Raw genomic sequence first — 20,673 nt, forward strand, 5'->3', positions numbered from 1 at the left:
CCGCTGTGGGATCATGTTCAGCATTAAACATTTGTATTTCAAAAACTTTAAACTACTGCTTCAACGTTGTAATGTAGTCAGTAGTAAATTGTGCTCATGTGTTGCAAATTATAATAATCTTGGGTACTTGGGTAGTAAGCTTGCTCTAAATCTGGGCTTTTACTTATTTCCATTTCTTTGTTTTCTCTTCCCCCTCAGTACGTGTGTGTGTGTGTGTTTCTTTTTCTTCTGATTTTCTCCTATACTCACCTTCCTCTGCCTCTCCGGCAACAGAATTTCCACCATGCTTGTTTCCATAGCAACATGTTACCATGGAAACTAGGTGACAGTGCAGTGCATCCCATACTGCCAGGCGAAAGGTGTTCAGAAAGAGAAAGTTGTTGAGTTGTAGTTTGAAATCAGGGTACACAACACATCATGTTTGACATACTAAACAGTGTTTTTAGAAACATAATTTTAAAAATTAATTTTTTTCATGTCTTTTTTTTTGCCAGACCTTATTGTGAAACCTCAAAAGTCCAAATTTCTTTAAGCCACTCTCATGACATGGTTGTTTTCATGTATATTTCTCCCTTTTTCTTCTTTATACGCTCTCACCCATCCTGTGAAATCATCAGTTTTTTTGTCCTTGTAAGCCTCTGCATTGTCAAAAGGCTTTTCAAGTGAGCCATACCGAAAGAACAAAAATGCTCTCTGCTTTTAAGTCACTTAAATTTTATGTATATGGTCAATATGTACTGAGCTGTACAGTGTGGATATAAAAATGAGAAATATTTTGGAATAGTGTAGCAGTGTGACGTCTCTGTCTGTCTCTTGTTTATAGCTACTATTGTAACACCAATTCCAAAGAAGTGGGTACAGTGTGTAAAACGTAACTAAAACTGAATGCAATGATTTGCAAATCATGCTGGGAAACAAAAACAAATGAGTATTTGACAACTATTTAGGTTAAGTGGCAACAGGTCAGTCACCTGACTGGGTATAAAATCAGCATTTCAGAAAGGCAGAGACTTTGGAAAGTAAAGATTAGGCAGAGGTTCTGTAATCTGACAAACTGCGTCTAAAAATTGTCGAATAATGTCAGAAAAATTTTCCTCAACATAAAATTGCGAAGACTTCTATAGTATATAATATCATCAAAAGATTTAGTTAATCAATAGGAATCGCTGTGCACAAGCAACAAAGCCAAAACTGGATGCGTGTAATCATCGGGCCCTCAGGCAGCACTGCATTAAGAATGGGCATGATCCGCTGCTGGACATCACTGCACGTGCTCAAAAACACTTCCATAAATCACTGTCTGGGAACACAGTTCACTGTGCAATCCACAGATGTAAATTAAAGCTGAGGATCTATCAAGCAAATAAGAAGACATGTCAACAAGATCCAAAACTGTTCTCTGGACCAAAGCTCATTTAAAATGGTCTGAGGCAAAATGGAAAAGTGTTCTATGGTCAAATGAATCAAAATTTTAAATTCTTTTTGGAAATCATGGACGCTGTGCCCTGCAGACTAAAAAAGAAAGTCACCATCAATGCAGAAAGGTACATAGAGGTTTTAGAGCAACACATACTCCCATCTAGAGAATGTCTCTTTCAGGGAAGGCCTTGCACATTTCATCAAGACAATGCTAAACCACGTACTGCATCCATCACAACAGCAGGGCACATCATAAAACAAAAAATCCGGTAACAAAGGCCCAGAACTGTTGAGCACCTAGAATCCTGCATCAGACAAGAATGGGACAACATTCTTATATTTTTTCATATTTTTTTTTCATATTCTCATATTTTTTGAGATATTGCTGCCATCGAATTCAAAATGAGCTTATATTTTCCATGAAATGGTAAATGTCTGGTTTAACATCTGATATGTTGTTTATGTTCTATTGTGAATAAAATATTGGTTGATGGGATTTGTCCATAAGATGGTTTAGATGTAGGACAACAGATGGATAATGAGCAACCATGTTACATCTGCTGCTAAGGTGATCTCACTTCCTATTACTACCAAACTAGTGATTTTTATATTACTATATTTAAATGTACTCCTATGCAAAATTGTGCACATTTCTGACACATACTCAGTAACATTTTTGTCTTTATGCAAGGGAAAACCTTATTCGAATCATAACATAATGCCACAGATATTGAAATAAATCTATGTAAGCAGTAAAGCTTACAAAGCATAAAATCTTTTCCCAGTCAAAGCCCTACTTTATATTTAAGGATCGAGTATCTGAGGGATACGTTTCAGCCCACTTAGGCTGTGTTCTGGTTTAGGGCATGTGATTAGATGCTGCCTTAGAAATGTACAAGCTGCATACTGTGCCTGGGGGATTGACTGCTGCCACAAAAATAGCTCCAAATAATAGCAACAGTTCACCAGTGCTTAGTGTGAGGCAGGACACTATTGAGTGTCTGTTGAATTGAATGTGACATTTTCAGGTTGGACAAAGCAGCTCACAGTGGTGAGCATTTGATAGTTTGCTGTTATTCACTGGAAACAGTGCAAAGAATTTAAATGGGTTTTATGCTTTGAGGCATTTTAGTACTAATCAGCTGTTTTGATTTTTTTTTTGTTTTTTAATGCTCGAGAGGTGGTGTTTTGATTTTTTTTTTTTGGGGGGGCGGGGGGCGGGGGGTTGTTCTGTCCTGTTGACCCTGAGAGCAATGTGGTCTGGGGAAAAGCCCCTCTTAAAAGCAAAATGGTCCCAGGGTAGCCCACATTCTAAAAGAGATTTCGAAAGCCTTGATTCAGGGCTGTATCATCTTGCCTGGAAATTAAAAACTAGTGACCCCCCCTCCTGAAGCCACTCTTAGGAGAGGAGCTCACTGGCAGTCATTTGTTAGCCGCTCCATGGCTATTGGAGCCAGGTTTGGCACAGCCCAAACAAATTACATGGAGCTGCCACCCTGTGGGCCCACCAGCTGAGACATCAGGGTTGGGTGGAAAATCAGTTGGGCATTAGGCAAGGTTATGGACCTAGTTATGCTGATCCCTGGTCCGCTGACATTTAACATTAAAATTAAAAAAAAAAAAAAAAAAAAAAGGCATGTTACACATTTGTCACAATAAGAAAAATGGTACTGAGCTGCTCAATAAATTTAGCAGATTCCATTGTTTTGAATCAATATATTTTTTGTTGCTCAATTTAACATATATAGAATTAAATATAAGCATTTTAAAATATTTACATTATTAATAAAATATATTCTGAGACTACTTTTGCTTTTCAGTATTGAAATTGCATCTTGGCTGAGGAGCTTTTCTTGATAAAATAATATTTTTCTTTAATTTAAAGTTTCTAGTATGCATAAAAGGAAACGATACTTTCTTCAGTATGTACTGAATATTGTCAGTGGAGATGATTGATAGTGTGAAGGAGGTGAAGGTAGCCCAGATGAAGACCCTAATGATCCTGATGACTCTCCATGTCTGTTGCTGGGAGGGTAAAGTGGGTCTGATGTTTCAAACAGTAGTGAATCAAGTGATGTGGATGAAGTACTCCTATCTATCTATCTATCTATCTATCTATCTATCTCTATCTCTATCTCTATCTATATCTATCTATATCTATCTATCTATCTATATCTATCTATCTATCTATATCTATCTATATCTATCTATCTATCTATATCTATCTATCTTCCGGAGAAACAAAACTTTTGAAACCCCTGAGTGCACATTCTAAGGACAGAGGGTAACTCCTTTAGACAACCTTCACACTTGCCTGGAGTATTTCAGAAAGTTCATAACAGAAGAAGGAACTAGCTAATTTGTACAGTGTACAAAAATCTGAATCTCTCAGCAATGTTAACACCACTGTTAAGGAACTGGAAATATTGATTAGTCTCTACCTGTGTATGGGCCTTTGCCAAATGCCAGGAAATTGTGCTTACTGGGAAAATTACACAAGTTGTTCCATGGTGGCTGACAGTATGTCTCTCAAATGATTTAAGGCCCTTCTGGCATCTCTACATTTCACTGACAACACAGATTTGTCAAACAGGCTAACAGATGATAATTGTTGGAAGATCCATGGTTTGAAATGTTTCAAAAACAAAGTCTGCATATCAGCCTAGAAGAATACAACTCCATTGATAAGCAAATGGCGTCTTCCCAGAGGACATGCAGCCCAACAAGAAAGTATGTGAAGGGTAAGCGCCACTGCTCTTCGTCAGGAATCCTCTGACTTTTTGGTCTATGAAGGTGGCACTAGGAAAAAATCCTCACTTGGCATAGGAGGTGATGTGGTGCCCACACTTCGTGAATGTCTTCCGTCAAACTAAGATTACAAAGTATTTATTGAAGTTCCAAATGATCTTTGCACTGACCTAGTTGCACACTGGCATGTGAAATGTGCCTGTTGCAAATTCTTCAGATTCAATGCACCCAACACCCTCTGAGAGAAATGCGACGTTCGTCTGTGCTTCACTGAGGGAAGAAATTGTTTCACATGTTACCGTTCAGTCTAGGCTAAACATGCAAAAAATGGTTAATGGTAATTAGTAGTAATGGTAATAGTAATTGTTGAAACAAGGTGTTTATGATACAAAAGAGTTGTTTCACTCTATGTATACAGTATGTTTTCTCATGTTTGCTTCTTAAGTATGTTGCTCAGTTATCTATAGTTACAACAGACTGTTGGAAAGACCTCCAATATGTAGGTAGTGTTAATTTCTTTTTGTTCCATTTGGACATTTTCATGTTGCAAAACAAAAGGAAAATAATTTGTTTGTTGCAAATTAAAAAAAGGCAAATCTGAAAAGCTAAAACAAAAAACTGTCAAGTTTATTTTTTGCAAATGAGGAATAAATTATCCATTAATGTCCAATGTAACAAATATGTAACATTCCAGATCTTTGACACTAGAGGGTATTATTCAAAAAATATATTGGAAATATTCTACATGTTTTGGTTCCTTTCACATCCCACATAATGTTCCTTTAAGTAGAAATGTGCCTGGGTTTTTAAGGGCTCACCCCGATGCACAGCACTAAATCTGGAAGTAAAACTCTCTTTTTCTTTTCTCCCATAGTTTCCAGGGGGGAAAGGTGCTCGGTGGGTGTGGAGTTCCCACCTATGAGCTGTTTTATTTTTATAAAACAACCACATGACTAAAAGATGCTAAACGGAAGGGTCTGACAATCTGCCTGCATATATTCATTGGTAGTGTTCTTTAAAAGGCACCGTGTGCCAATTTTGTTTGGGACAATGACTTTCTATTCCAAGTCTTGATGTAAGACAGTGGGGGAATCCTCTGGCTGTTACATTTCACTTAAAGCATCATTGGTGATGACTCAGTCCCACTCAGTCACTTCAACATCAACTCCAACCGTGACTGCTACTCAACTCGCTGTGGGACACCAGTCCAAATCAGGTGGAAGCAGGAAAACACCTGCAACTGCCCAGTAGGCAGTCAACCAGCGTGGGCATACTACCCCACCCTGTTCCATGCTGCATCCGCTTCATCCTTCCGCCTGCCCTTCTTGGCATTACATTAACAACCCCAAGCATCATTATTGACACCAGCAAGGTGTGGTTGAACAGCAGCTCCTCAGAGGACATACTGTAGAATTTGGCACTGCCGGCAAGAGCCATCAATATGTGCTGTCAGAATGGCGCCAACTCTTTTGGAGCTCTCCACCCTTAAGGAAATGTTGTTTGCCTCTTTTCAAACTCTCACATTGACTGCATGCCAGGTACAGTGCATCTTGTTACAACAGCATTGTTAACTGAGAGCATTGTGTTAAAGTTAACATACCCATATATTTAACTGCTAAATTCTATATCTTGCAAATCAAAGTTAGTTGTGTGTGTGTGTGTGTGTGTGTGTCTGTTTCTGATATATCTAAGGAAACAGACTAAAACAGCAGTGTTTCCTGGAAGGAACACAAAGCGCCTATTAGTTTGTCCTGCACACTCACATGTGTTTTCGATTAGTCTGGCTTATCAGACTTCCAGTCAAGTTAAAGGTGAAGCCATGTTAGCACTGACTGTCTATACCGATTAAATAGAAAACAGGAATAGTTGTCCCGCCTTAACAAGAGCAGGAATATTAACAGCAAAAACAGATGTCACTCAAGCCCCTTCTGCACACACCCACATAATCCTCAGAAGACCGCTACAGTAAAAAGTGAAAATACCTGTTTGGGAGACTATTTTTAATAGTGTAACTCTCTGTTTAAAAAGAACAGCACATGTGCAAACAGAAATACAATGTTTATTCAGACACAGTTGACATGCATGTTTGTTTGTTGGTTGGTTCGTTTTGTTGTTTATTCTCTTTATCTTACAGTCCATGATTCCCCTACCCCCACTTTCTGTTTCTGTCTTTGTGTGGTCCTCAGTATTTTAATCTACATCTAGTAGCTCCTCTCCTCCCTCACACACTCTGAACAGTCACACTACACTGGGCACAAACCCATCACTTTGTCCCCTGAGTCTGCAGCTTTGACTGCCTGACTGTGAAGGCTCAACACTTGCCTGGTGCTCTTACTGTATAATGAGACAGTAAAGGTAGTTTGAGAAGAGTTTTATGATCTGCTATTTAATGAGTCTTGGGTCTAGGTTTGTGCGAAGAGCTGTTAAGTGTAGCTAGCTGTACAATTTTAGCATTATAACAGCAAGGAGGGGCAGTGCTGTTTTATTGTTGATCCACACAGAGCAGAGAGGTAATTTCAGTGTTGATCAGGGGAAATATTTGAAGATTCCTTTTCCTCATCGTTCTCTTACAATGTAGTCCACAGATAGCTTATGTACGTTTTCACCATTTACTGTCGCACTGTCATCCAAATAGGTGATTGCATTATTTTTCATCTTAACGAGGCTGATAAGGCAGCACCAGGATATGGTGACAAGTACGTTTTGAGTTGCGCTTCAGGAATGATCAGCGTAGCTGCAGTTACTACATTTCTTATGTATATCATTAGTTGAAGGAGATGAGCATACCTGCTTTCTTGCACCCAAACCAAGAATAAATTAAGTGTTGTTTGGTGTGGGGCTTTGTCTTATTTTTTTTTTTTCAGGTTGTTATGGAAACTGGTGTGCTAACATCTGCAGCAGACCTGTGCTGTTTTCTACCTCTTCTTCTGCCTCCAGACGTTAAGTCATAATGGCAGTAAATTACTTTTACTGTTACAAACTTACATTCGAGAACTTCTTCACTGTGCTGTTTTTTTTTTTTTTTTCATCATGGTGCTTTACATTGTGCTCTGCGTAGCATAAAAACAAACTGGTACTGTGTGTGTGATTCAGTGAAGACATAAACGCTCCAGTGTTTTGGAGTCCAACATGATAAATTGACCTGTTGCCTTACAAGCACCGTTTTAAATGAATTGGTTTCACTCAGCTGCCTTATTGGATCAGAGCGAACCTCGGGATCTTTGTTTTCTCTTCCCTCCTCAGAAATAAACTGAGAAAGATAAAGACAATTTATTTGCTGCACTTATGAGCTTCTCTATAATGGCCAGCCTGGATCACAAGGCTTTAGATTTTTTTTTTTTTTTTTTTTTTAGTGAAGACAGTGAGTGAGAGCAAAGGAGACTCACTTCTACTTTGTTGTAGAGTGAATCATCAAGAAGTCTTCAGTGGACTGAGACCTGTGAGGGAGTCTTTCTAAAACGATTTCTTCTCACTAAACAACTTTGAAGTGGCCTCTAGAAATGGAAAACTGGACCACACAAATGAAACGCTCCTCTCAAGGATTCTTAGTCATCATTAAACCAGTTTCACCACAGGAGCTTTAAGAAAGGTAACACTTTATTGGTCCCCCAAGGGGGGAAATTCAGGTACCACAGCGGCAGACTGAAAATTACATTGTCAAAAACACAAGGGCAGGATTTACTAAAGTTCTCAGAATCACTCCTAGAAATCATGCTGAAAGTTAAGAGCCATTCAGTACAGATTAAAGTGAGGTGTTTTAGTTTTTAAGGTTTGTAATTTTAGATGGGGAAATTGAAATGATAAAGTCAGGCACTTTTCAAGTGAAAGGATTATTATCATAAGCCAAACATGGGTAATAATAGGTAATAAAAGAAGTAATTATTAAATGCTTATTAAAAGGAAAACTACTGTGTAAACCATTGTCTGACTCGACTGTGAACGTATCCTCATCAGCCCAGTCCACTCCTATTGTCCCTGTATCACAGACTGGGGAACATGAAGAAAAATTAGTTTTAGTCCCCTCTTGATACCCAAGGTGTGTGTGTGATCTTTGTCCACTAAAGAATCATATAGTTTGCCTCCATAGCCATAAACATTAGTGTTAATGTTTTCGTTCATGCATTCTCATTGGAGCTAGGGCTGAATATTTTATTGAGCATTATTGTCATTGACTCCAACACTAGCAGGTCTGTTGGCTCAGTGGTAGAGCAGTGTGTTGGGATGTAGAAGGCCCCACCCAGCCACCAAGGGCAACCGTACTGCCGGTCCCGAGCAGGGATAAAAATAGGGACAAGCCAAAAACCGATCTTTTTTTTTATTGTCATTGAGTGCAGCTTGTTGTAACCGACAATATGTGGTGGAGAAATGAAAAAATCAGCTTATTTTCTGTGCTGCACTAAGCAGGACCAAATGTTTGTTAATCTTTGTGGCAGAAATACGTAAACTAATATAGTTGTAAAGTTACAAGTACTGTTTATTGGTTTTTGATATAGACGACACAGCAGGCACACTGATTTTTCACAGAGCACGAAAAACCTGCACAAGAGCTGTAACAAAAAAATTAACTTATGCCCAAACATTTGTAATTTTTTCTGAATTTCTCAGTGCTTGGCTCCAGCTCCACACATCTGCCTTCTCAGCTCCTGTGGATACCAGGTCTCTCATCTGAGAGCAGGCATTTGTTTATGCAGGGCTAATAGCAGGCTGGCTGCCATGTGTAAATAATGCTGTAAACATGGTAATGTGTGTGTCCCGACACAGTCAACAAAGGTCCCTGCAAGTCCACTTCCGCCTATCGCCTCAGAACATCACACAACATATGTTGGCCAACCCTAACCTTCTGGAACGGCACAGATGGATGGCTGATACTGAAACTACTGTGACAGATAACAACTTATGTTGATGTTACGTTTCTACAATTTATGTACAGCTTAATTCATGCTTCAGAAAAACTAGGCTGTCAAACATTTAAGTTTGAATGTTTGAACTTCAAACAAACATTATTCATTTGATTTAATGCATTACTGCCTCCTATTTGTTTTTTCATTATTATTTATTTATTTTTTTCCTTTCGGTTTATCCCGTGAGTTCAGTGTCGCCACAGCAGATCATTGTCCGCATGTTGATTTGGCACAGTTTTTACGCCAGATGCCCTTCCTGACGCAACCCTCCCCAATTTCTGCCGGGCTTGGACCAGCACTGGACAGCTGGGGAGGGGAATGGGCTGCTAGGGGTTCAGTATCCTCCCCAGAGACACTTTGGCAATACTACCTCTATTGCCTTACCTAAAACAAGTTGTTACTACTGTCATGCTGGATTTCAATCCCTGTTTATTTGGTCCCTACTGATCAAGGATTTGGGAAAGTGGAATATTTAGAATTTCGAGTACTTTATTGATCCCCTTGGGAAATTGTTGTATGACATATTATGGCCCTGCTATGGGGGTTTATATAAGACTGCCTTACCAATTGTACTACAACCACCCTGCCATTGAATTCCTGATGAATTCAGTCCTACTAACCTTGGGCATGTGAATTTGCAAGGCTCAAAAACATCTATCCAATTTGAGAACGAGGTTAAATAAATTTCTCATTCAATAAATATATATTATGCCAAAATAATACAATCAGCAGGTACATAGGGATGCCGCTTGACTGCAGTGAGTGCAGTAATGTTGTTTGGGTAAAATGTTTAATAAAAAGCTGGAGGAATCGTTGTCAGATACTGTGGTGGGCCCATTGTACCCAGTTTATACTTAAAACTCGGCTATGCTATTTTCCTGTTCTGCCTGCTCTTTGCATAGGTACAGTAGTAAATTTTGCAAAGCAAAATCCAGACTGGTCTGTTTGTCTTTAAGCTAGGGGGGCAAGGTAGTTCAAAGCCAGCAAATAGTTGAACAATACATTTGACTAGTTCAAAGCACGAACTGTTTCATTTGCATACTGGTAATTTAAATTCAAACGCATGTATAGAGGAAATATTTATTTTTTCTTTCACATTTGAGAAAAGTCTGGCTGCTGCTTAAATACTTCAATTTGAATGTATTTTTTGTAAGGCTTATTTATGAGTTATATAGCGACTGTGGCACAGGAAGATAGAGCGATCTTCCACCAATCTCGCAGTTGTTGGTTCAATCGCTGGCTCCTACGGTTAGACGTTGAAGTGTCCTTGAGCAAGACACTGAACCCCAACTTAGTTGCTCGCGGTTTGCGTTGGCCAGCTACATAGCAGCTCCCCCATCGGTGTATGAATGTGTGTGTGTGTGATTGTTAGTGCAAATGGGTGAATGAGAAGCAGCGTAAAGTTTTTGAGTGCCAATAGGTAAAAAAGCGCTATAGAAGTGCAGAGCAGCAGTTATAAACAGAGACTGCATGAGAGCCATTATTTCTAATTATTATCTTATATTGTCAGAGCTGCTGTAGAAGGTGACACAGGTACTATTATTTTGTCATCTCAAATTTTCTTAGTTCCACTTTTTAGTGGCTTCCCTGTGCTACTGGCCTAGTGAGTGGACTGCACTGTGTTAGTGTGCTGCTGGAACCTCTGCCAGCCTGTTCTGTCCCCCTTCCATATCCCATGGGAGACTCCTTCAGCAGCCAGGCATAGTGGCCCATTTTACTTCCCCTCCTGCCCTCTGCTTCTTGCTAGGTTTCCCTCTTTCTTCAACTATTTACAAACTCTTAATCTCTAGCTTCCCACTATAGCAGAGATAAATATGGCCTGAGGATTTTGTTGAAATTTTTATTTTGGCTCACGTTGAATGAATTTTTTTTTGGACCCCGTTTCTGTCCATGCAGTAAAATATGGATTGTCAGTTTATGACTAAACAACAAAGAATAACTATAAGTAGTAAAGCAGTTGTTGTTGTTTACTATAAGTTTTAAGCTGCAAGTGCGTAAAAGAGAATGGGTGCAGTAAACTTATTGCCCAGCTACCGCTAATGCATGTACTCTAACAAAATCTAATGGATAATTACATATGCGAGTGGAAGTGAGTTTCTTGGGTTTTACAGGTAGCATCTGATTTAGAAACCAAGAAACAGAGGCATCAGGGAAGTTAAGGGGGGCAAACTTGGGGAACCCCATCACTCTTTTTACTCTGCTGCTTCTAAGTCAAACGTGTCATCAGCCGCTCACATTTTGCTCTACTTTCTCTGCGGCTCTTTTCTTCTGTTCTGCAAGGCAGATGAGTTTATTAATTACATATTCACTGACTCTGTGCCTTCTCACCCATTACAAACTTTTTCACTAAGTCTGCATCATTTTTCATCACACTGCACCAAGAGTAGCAAACACTGCTTAATTAATTTAGCATATTTGACCACAGTCATGTGCTGGATTATATCTGACAGCTATAAAGCAGTGACCAGGCACAAGTGAGGCATTTTTAGAGAAGTGTTTACAAAGTTAAACAAAGCAAATGTCCACAGACACAGCAGAGCCATGAAAGTCAGTGCTGAGAGCATGACAGTGGGCGGGTGTGGGTGTCTAAAGTGTGTCTCCGTCTTGCTCTGCCAATGTGAACAGTAGTGCAGTAATTAAACCTTTCTCCAATCCCCAAAGAAAAAGAAAAGGCATAAAGGGTGAGGAGGCAGTAGAAGAGATTAAAGAAGAATGGCTAGATAAGAACCAAGGATGGTTATTTTTGATAAATGGGGAAGAAAGGGAGATTTTAATTTTAGCTCAGGGTGCCAGAATGCCACGAGGGGAGACTGTGGCTGCTAAACACAACCGTGTGAAGCAGATATCTCACAGCATGGGCATGCCACTGAAAATTAGCCTGAAGACAAGGTTTTCTTCATTTTAAGGGAAAGATAACAGCCAAGCTTAGTTTTCTTTATGTTGAAAAAGTGCTTTGTAAACACATCAGCGGTGACCCAGTTCAGAGGAGCAGGTATTTTCCGAAAATAGTATTTCTTTTTCTTTGTTCAACTTCTGCACTCACCTGAAATCAACCCACTAATTAGGCTGCTGAGAAAGACACGCAATCACTCTTGTCAGCGGACACAAAAAGCCCCAAACCCCAGTGAAATGCTGATGTGTTTTCCAAGGTAAAGATTCAGTGCAATTTTGTTATGTATAAGCTGTTTTCTCACATCAGTGTTGCTCGTTATCGAAACTTGCTGGGATTGTTGTCACCTAGAGAAGGTGTGAGTTTCACCGTTCTGCTGCCTTTGAAAGATATTCCATTTTGACCTACATACGTTACCATGACCAGTGCTAAACTTTAGTCTCCATGGCAACGTGCATTGTGAGAGGAGGGATGCGCCTACTTGAAAGGCAGGATGTTGTTGTCTTTCTACAGTAGCCTGAGCCTCCAAACGTCCACGCAAGCTGCACCCAGATTCCTATTAGAACAGATATAGAGGAAGATGCTGAGTTTTCGAAATCTCCACTTTGAGTCACTGTCAGCTCATTAGCAAAGCAAACACTATCTGTATGTTAAACACAAACAAGCCATTTTTGTCCAAGGCAAGGGCAGACACACGTGGAGGGAGAAGCCAAAAAAGGAGAAAAGGTCTATGATGTATAATTTATCTGTGCTGTTGGGGAACGGGGGCGTTGGGGTGTGAGCTGGGTGAGGAAAGGAAATTTGGGGGAAGAAGGTGTTTGGGCTGAAAATAGGAGGCAGGGGGAGGGTGGAGAGAAGAATTGGTCCCATATTTGCGTTTTCTCTGTTATTTATCACTGTGCCAAATAATGTAAGTCAAAGGGAATGGTCTGTTTAAATGAATGTGTAATTTTTTTAAGCTTTTTTTGTTGTGCATCTAGATTGAGAACAGATACAGTAGATGTATATGTTTGAATTGTCCGGTTATTTTCTCAAAGACGAGCAGCAGCAGCAACAACTTAGTCACTTAAGCTATTTTATACATCATATACAGGCTCAAACCGAGCACCTCCAGGATATGGTGCCCTGTGGCATTTGTGCACTTAGCTCTTCAACATAGACGGTTGCAGAAAGAATAGAAGAAAGAGAGGGATAAAACAAGGATGATAGAACCAAAGCAGGCTGTTGCACCCCTGGAGGAAAAAGCAGAAGAGCAGATCTGCTGTCTTAGGAGACTAGTATTGAGACCTCATTCTCTTACCCCTCCCTCATTCCTTCCCATCTTTATGCTTTATTCTCTCTCCTCCCCTCCTTTTCTCCAAGTTCCCGCAAGATGTTTACACGTTTTTGCCATCCACATGCCTGGCTGCAGGCTACGGGTGAGGTGAAATGGAAAGGAAGTGAGGCAGTTGATTTCAAATGCACATTCCTTCAGGGAGGAGGGAGGGATCTGCAGTGAGGGGGTCTGAAGAGCAGCATGAGACCAGTAAACAATCATGGAGAAGATGGGACAGAATTTATAAAATATGATATGAATATTTGACCTAAATAAAAAGTACACATCTTCCCCTTTTTTTTTCCTGCCCCAGAATCAAGTATTTTTTGTGTGTGTGATTGTACAGTATCTCACAAAGAGACAGTAGGCTGTTCTCTGTACAGGTCTGCCATCCAGAGATAGCTCTCTACCCACTGATCAGCTCTGCCTCACCCACAAAGTGAGGTGGGTGACCACACACAAAGAGCCTCCTCCACCTCTACTTGCCCCTAACTAATCCTCCCCCATTTTTCAGCTTCATTCACTAGAAGAAAACAGAGTAAAAGGCTGTGGCTTTAATCCGTTTTCTTTAGTCAAAAAGTACTCTTTGTTGGAGTCATTAAAAAAAACATCAAAATTACTGACACACATTTTTGTAACATGTTGTGCCTACATTACCCACAATGCCAACGCAACCAGATTGGTAATTCAAGTACGTGCTAGTAGCAGCTAATGTAGCCTTTAGCCACTAGACTCATGCAGAGATGTGGAATGGGCTGCAGAAGTCTAGTTTTCCCACTGCTTCTTAACTCCACACTCCTATATTTTTTCACTTTTATTATCTTCAGCACTTTTTAACAGATTTCACACACCTTTACCTGGAGTCAGAAAATGCTCTACACAACAGCTTTCACATACGTACACTCCCAAAGACCTCTAAACAGACTGATGTGTCTAAACATGCTAAATGAAAATTAAACATTTTAAACATTTTTTGTTTGCGATTGTCATAGTGTCAGATTAGATGGTTGTAGAATCAAATTCTTGAGTGACAGTGATATTTGATGTTCTTTCTCAAGCACACCAGCTGGTTCGAATGAAGCCCTTGAATAGTTGCATCAGGTGTGCTTGAGAAAATTGTTTTCCACATGTGCTTTTATGAGGGAATCTATTTAGGGGGTTGAATAACTTTGAGACTGCAGTAGTCATAAAAAGTCGCATTATGTGTTGACTTTGGAATAAACACTTAGTACAGTGTAACATTAGTTGTGTCAAGCTTTTTTAATTGTTCCTGTTTTGTTCATCACAAACTGCACACAGTTTAAAAATTCGGTGTACTGGCAAAAATAATGAGGGATGAATGACTTGTGTAGATTGCAACAAACTTTTTTTTAATGTTGTGAATGTCCCAGGTGCTGCGTTATCTCCTGCGTTTTGACACACTACATGGAATAAAATGAGCACCTGTAGTACAGAGTAGATGAAATTACATCTCTCTCAGTAATGCAGATAAGTCAGGCAAGGACCTGGACTGAAAAATTTAATATTTTAAAGGTTTGGATAAATTAATCTGATTCTCCAGTACAAACATTGGGATGATGTCAGATAAATGAATAAACATTTCTGGACTTGATTTGTGTGACCACAAAATGACAGTGGTGCCCAGGGGGATTTCTTCAAACTGGCACAAACATCCACATGAACTTACAACAAGATTTTGGTAGCACTTTACAGCTCAGTAGAAAAAGGCTAATAGTAGTTTTATTACAAGTGGGAATAGCAGAGTAAAGTGTTACCCAGATTTCTACAAAATGTTGTGCCCATCTATCATGATAGAGAGTGATCCCACTTAGTGGAAACTCTACATTTCTCATGACATTAGAGAAAATGTTATGGAAGCAGAAGAATCTGTAGGCTTCACCATTTTGGGACCATGAATTAAAACAACCTTTCAACCACATGATCCGGGTTCAAGTTTCTTTGTTAGCAGGATTTTACCCTGCTGAAGTCTTTAGAAAAGACTCTGATCTGGTGATCGGGGCCTTCTTTTCCCTAGTACAGAGGAAGTATGACAGATTTACACTAACAGTTTGATTATTGTAAAACATCTTGAGATGGTGGTGGGATTGCATGGGGTTCCTCTTGGAAATCTCAATTCCCAATCTCATGTTACCACTTTGTTGCAGTACACTTAAGACAGGTCAGGTCACATTGACACAAGCATCCGCCACCACACTGAATAATTCAGGAGAAGTCATTATGCTGTGTTTGAGGTGTGTGTCTTTGTGTGTGTGTGTGTGTGTGTGTGAGACTGCACACTTCTAGACAGATATGAGATTATGTTTCTGGAATCTGCTGGACCCACTCTCCCAAACTGGGAGAGTGGGTCTCAGCTCTTAATGTTCCTACTACCACGGGTACCACTTGTACCTTCACCTTGTTCTTGTGCCTCCTCCATCTTTTCTAACTCTGCTTTCAACGCTTGGTATTTCTTGACCATCTCTCGTTCCGTCTTCCTGGTGTTGCTATTGCTTGGGATTGCTACACTACAGCCTTGTTCTTCCGTTAGTCGACAACTACTGTCAAGTTGGTTGGCTTTTACCAGTTTTTCGGCTTGTATCTGGAAGTCCCACAGAATCTTCGCTCTGCCATTTTCAACCACTTTGGAGGTGTGTCCCATTTTAACTTTGGGACTTCCAGCTCGTACTCGGCACAGATGTTTTGGTCCAAGGAGTTGTCTGTAGACCTCCGACACAGGATTGTATCAAGGCACAGATCTGGGGAAGGGTATAGAAAAATTACTGCAGCTTTGAAGGTCACAATGAGCACAGTGGCCTCCATCATCCGTAAATGGAAGAAGTTTGGAACCACCAGGATTCTTCCTAGAGCGGGCCGGCCAGCAAAATCAGCAATCAAGAGAGAAGCTCCTTAGTCAGGGAGGTGATCATGAACCTGATGGTCACTCTGAAAGAGCTCCAGCGTTTCTCTGTGGAGAGAAAAGAACTTTCCAGAATAACAACCTTCTTTGTAGCACTCCATTAATCAGGCCTGTTTGGTAGAGTGGCAACACAGAAACCACTCCTCAGTAAAAGGCACATGACAGCCCACCTGAAAGACTTTCAGACCATGAGAAACTAAATTCTCTGGTCTGATGAAACAAAGATTGAAGTCTCTGGTCTGAATGCCAAGTGTCATGTCTGGAGGAAACCAGGCACCGCTCCCCATCTGGTCAATATCGTCCCTACAGTAAAGCATGGTGGTGGCAGCATCATGCTGTGGGGATGTTTTTCAGTGGCAGGAACTGGGAGACTAGTGAGGATTGAGGAAAAGATGAATGCAGCAATGTACAGAGAGATCCTTGATGAAAACCTGTTCCAGAGCGCTCTGGACTGGGGCGACGGTTCATCTTTCAACAGGACAGTGACTGGAACAGCCAGAGCAACGGACTTGAACTCATTTTAACAAGAATGGGACAACAGTCCTCTAATAAACTCCTGCAACGGTCTCCTCAATTTCCTGACATGTACAGACTGTTGTTAAAAGAAGGGGGGCTGTTATACGATGTTAAACCTCAACCCCCCCCTTCCAACTTTTTGAGAATTGGTGCTGTTATCGAATTCAAAATAAGCTACTATTTTCCATGAAATGTTCACATTTCTCAGTTGGAACATCTGATATGTTGTGTTCTATTGGGAATTGTTTCAGTAGTTTGTGTGAAGATGGGTGCTAAGAGAGTGGTGTCCTCTTTTCTCGCCCGGCCCACTCAGCAGTATGGGTGTGGATGGATTGATTCACCAGGAATGCTGTTTTTGTTACTCCAGTTTTTTGGATTAGCCACCTGTTGATTAAGATGAGAGATTGACCATTTATGTGTGTGTAATTTGTACGCACGCAACAGTTTATCAGCTTGCCCTGAAAAAATACCTAAAGTACCTAAAATACTGAAGTTTGGTAGGATTGTTCTGTAGTATTTGTCATCATAACGTCACCACTTTGATGTGAGTGTAATCGATATTATGTCTGAACAATGAGCAGACTAAGGCTAAATGCCAGAGTTGTTTGTCCTATTGCGTGTAGAATATACATATTCAGAAGGGGTAAAAATATGTGAAACAGCACACAGTTTCCTGTGAATGTATAGATGCAGGGCCAAGTTGAGAGAGGGAATCTAGGTCAGACATGTATCCTGGAAACATATGAAGTGCAACAGGGCAATGTGACGTGTGACTGCGAGTCACTGTGTGGGAAATGGTCTAAAGCATAACAGGATTCATTGGTTAAGCTATTTTCCAACTGCCAAATTAGCTGCCAGGCAGTCATGTTCGTGGCTGACTTGTTTGCTCGTGTTCAGTTATTGTCTTAGGTTGCAGTGACGTCAGTCTTCCGGTCACCTGTGGCATAGGGCTCTGGAGTTACACTGCAGGTGCAGACAGTGCCACCATACATCTCAAAGCCATGAATAATAACTGAAGGGATGATGTCAGGACTCCCGATGCTGTTTACTCACTTCTGAAGAGATCCCTTTGAACTATACATTGACCGTAAATCTTGATCCTGTTATCTGAACACAGATAAAATTATCGAAGGAAGCTGTCATGTTTTTTGTTTTGTTTTTTTTTCTTTTTAAAGGGGAAGAGATGGGCCTGTGCTATCAATTATCAGCTCGTTGTGTTTGTTGTAAACATGTTGCTGTTCTACCGAGCCTTTTAACCTTGTAAATACTGTATGCTGCAGTCTCATCAACCTTGGCTGTTTTCCCAAAAAAAAACTTCAAAACCCATTTGTACTTGAATTGCCCAGGGCCAAACGGCAGACAGACAGATATTTGGCTTTAAATCATACACGAATCAGAGAGTAAACGACAAAGTATCAAAACTAATGTTTTTTATGGTTGTGCGTTTGTAATAACATTTTTTGTGTTGAAGTTTTGGTCTTTACATTTCTCTCAGCTAAATGTGAGTTTACATCTAACATCTATGTATATCCAGAAGTAGGTAGATGCAGGAATTAGTTTATTCTACAAATTGTTTTCCTGAGGAACGGTTAACTTTAGACCACTTTTAAAAGTAATTGCAGGGTTCAGCAAAAAATTAGCCGTAATACTCATTTTATCTGTCCATCTATAATATCTATAATGTATATGTCCAACACTCCTTCATCTGTGCTCCTGCTTCTCCTCCATGTCACAGTAGAGAGTGAATTATTCATGTTCGGGCTGCTTGCTGGAGATGAATCACGTGAGAAGGGCGAGATACACGTGCTTCTCTCAGAGCGACTTTTCTCTCCAAAGACCTAAGAACGGCGTTATGAGGAGCTGCTGTTCTTTGCCAGGGCTCACTATAGAGAATGCAACTACTCCATTCTGACTGTCTGCGTGACACCACCATCCCAGCTTTGATGGGAGTCACACGTAAACTCAGTACCAGCTCCTCCGCCTGCAAAGCCCAAGCATGGAGCCATCCACAGAGAACATGCATTAGCTGCTTGCTGTTAATTCATACATAGGCAGTCTTATAATATCCCATAGTTTTTATCAGCGAATTTATTTCGGTTTAAGTACTTAGGACATGCTTTACCCGTGACTGTTGCTTTAGCATTTATACAAAATAAATGTCAAAGTGACAAGGTTGATAACGAACCATTTAGAAAACATCCCACTTTACCCTCATCTGTTACTATAGCAGAAGAGGGGGTGTGGTTATCTTGGCACCATTTGCATTTAAAGCAGCAGACATCAAGAACCCTTATTCTGAGAAAGGGTCAGAAAAGGGCTTTGTGAATTATTAAGTCTTCCTAGGATCTCAGGGAAATAATTTTACTTGCTTAAAAGGTCTTTAATATGGGACCTTTTAATCTAACTTTATTGCAAATTCTAAATATTTGATTGGTTTCAAAAGTCAAGACTTTAAGCTGATGCTATGCTTTTGACACTACTATGAGTGTGTCATGGGCCCTTTCGTGCCACAACACTCAGACGTAGCTAATGTTGCCTCAGACTAAATCTGTTTAGCCTCAGGTTTTGGTAACAACTATTGTGACGGCTCAAATGTTGACTTTTTGGTCTTGTTTGACCACAGCATCTTTTTATGTTGCAAATGTTTTTCTGAAGTCAGATTTGTCTGATTCGAGTGTAGGTTCAGTTGAAGTACTGGAACAAAACACTGACTCAATTTCCATGTTTTTTTAATATCAAATACAAAAAGTTTTTTGCTCCCCACCCTGTGTTCTGCAGATTCTGTCCCTTCACTCCCACACACTTCTGTCTCTTGAGAAACTCCTTGCAAATGTGTAGCTAAATGTGTCTTCCCACACTTCTGTTTGTGTGTGAGTGTACTTGTTTGCCTGATCTGTACAGTCCTCTCGTGGAGCTTTCTGTGTCCTAACACGCACGTGCATCTCACACGAAGGATCATCACTAAAATGGTGATGGAACCAGAACAAAAATTATTTATATGGAATGACCCTCAACGTGCTAGTGCTGTCACACCACATTATCAGGCTGCACTGCTCAGCACCCGTCCCTGTGGACTGAAAAGCTCAGTGCTTAATGTTTGCTCTGGCTTACAGTGATCCATGTGCCTGTTTGGATAGTCTGAATTTATGGAATTTGATGTTTGTTAGATGGTATAGAAGTATCTGTGGCATAAATTAATTAAAGGTTAAAAAAAAAAAAAGTTGAGAAAACAACTTAATTTAATTTAGAATAATTTCTCACACAGCAGTTCTATAAGGGAAACAAAAAATTACCTGTATTTTATTGTTGTTCGTCCAACTCTCGGTTCTGTTTGTTATAACGTATTTTACAATGTACTTGCTGAGATCTTGTAACCTGGCAACAGACAGGACAAAAAAAGCTCTCAGTTTCTTATACAGGTTTTAAACAAACTCCCAGCGTAGCCTTGTGCTGGGTTCAGCCTGCATAATATTTTTGTCACTGTATCAAATTAGGCAGTTATAGTCATAAAATCTTTGTAGGGAGTTGGGGTTTGGCTTTTATTGTGCAGTCCGCTCCCCGTATTGGTCTCTTCGAAATAAATTTGGCTATGTAAGGGTTTGTTGCTCAACTGGCTCTGTTTTTATTAACATTTTCACAGTACAGGATCTCGGAAATGTATTCTGTAAGTACAACGTTCCACATCTAAAATTGTGTGAATTTTGTTTTTTTCCAAAATGTTTTTAATTATATTATTATTAAGAAAAGCTAAAAGCAATGGATCAAATAATTGTGGGTTATACATGGAACTTTTCCTGCTGAGACATTTTCAGCTTCCCATAAGAATAACATTAAAGTAATTGTACATTGTTAGGAATTAGCCTCAGTCTGCACATAGTTCAGACATGATACCCATTACAACACAGCAAAAACAAAGACATGCTGTACACAAACATGGTAGACACATATCAATTGCATATTTAAATCG

General features: G+C 40.0%; 1 protein-coding gene across 1 annotated transcript in view; it reads left to right on the forward strand.

Moving 5' to 3' along the window:
* Positions 1–20,673, forward strand: part of ece2a (endothelin converting enzyme 2a) — a 71,731-nt gene that overhangs the window by 43,981 nt on the left and 7,077 nt on the right. The window lies entirely within an intron of this gene.

Source organism: Channa argus, chromosome 14, assembly GCF_033026475.1.
Source record: "Channa argus isolate prfri chromosome 14, Channa argus male v1.0, whole genome shotgun sequence".
In the NCBI taxonomy this organism is placed as follows: Eukaryota; Metazoa; Chordata; class Actinopteri; order Anabantiformes; family Channidae; genus Channa; species Channa argus.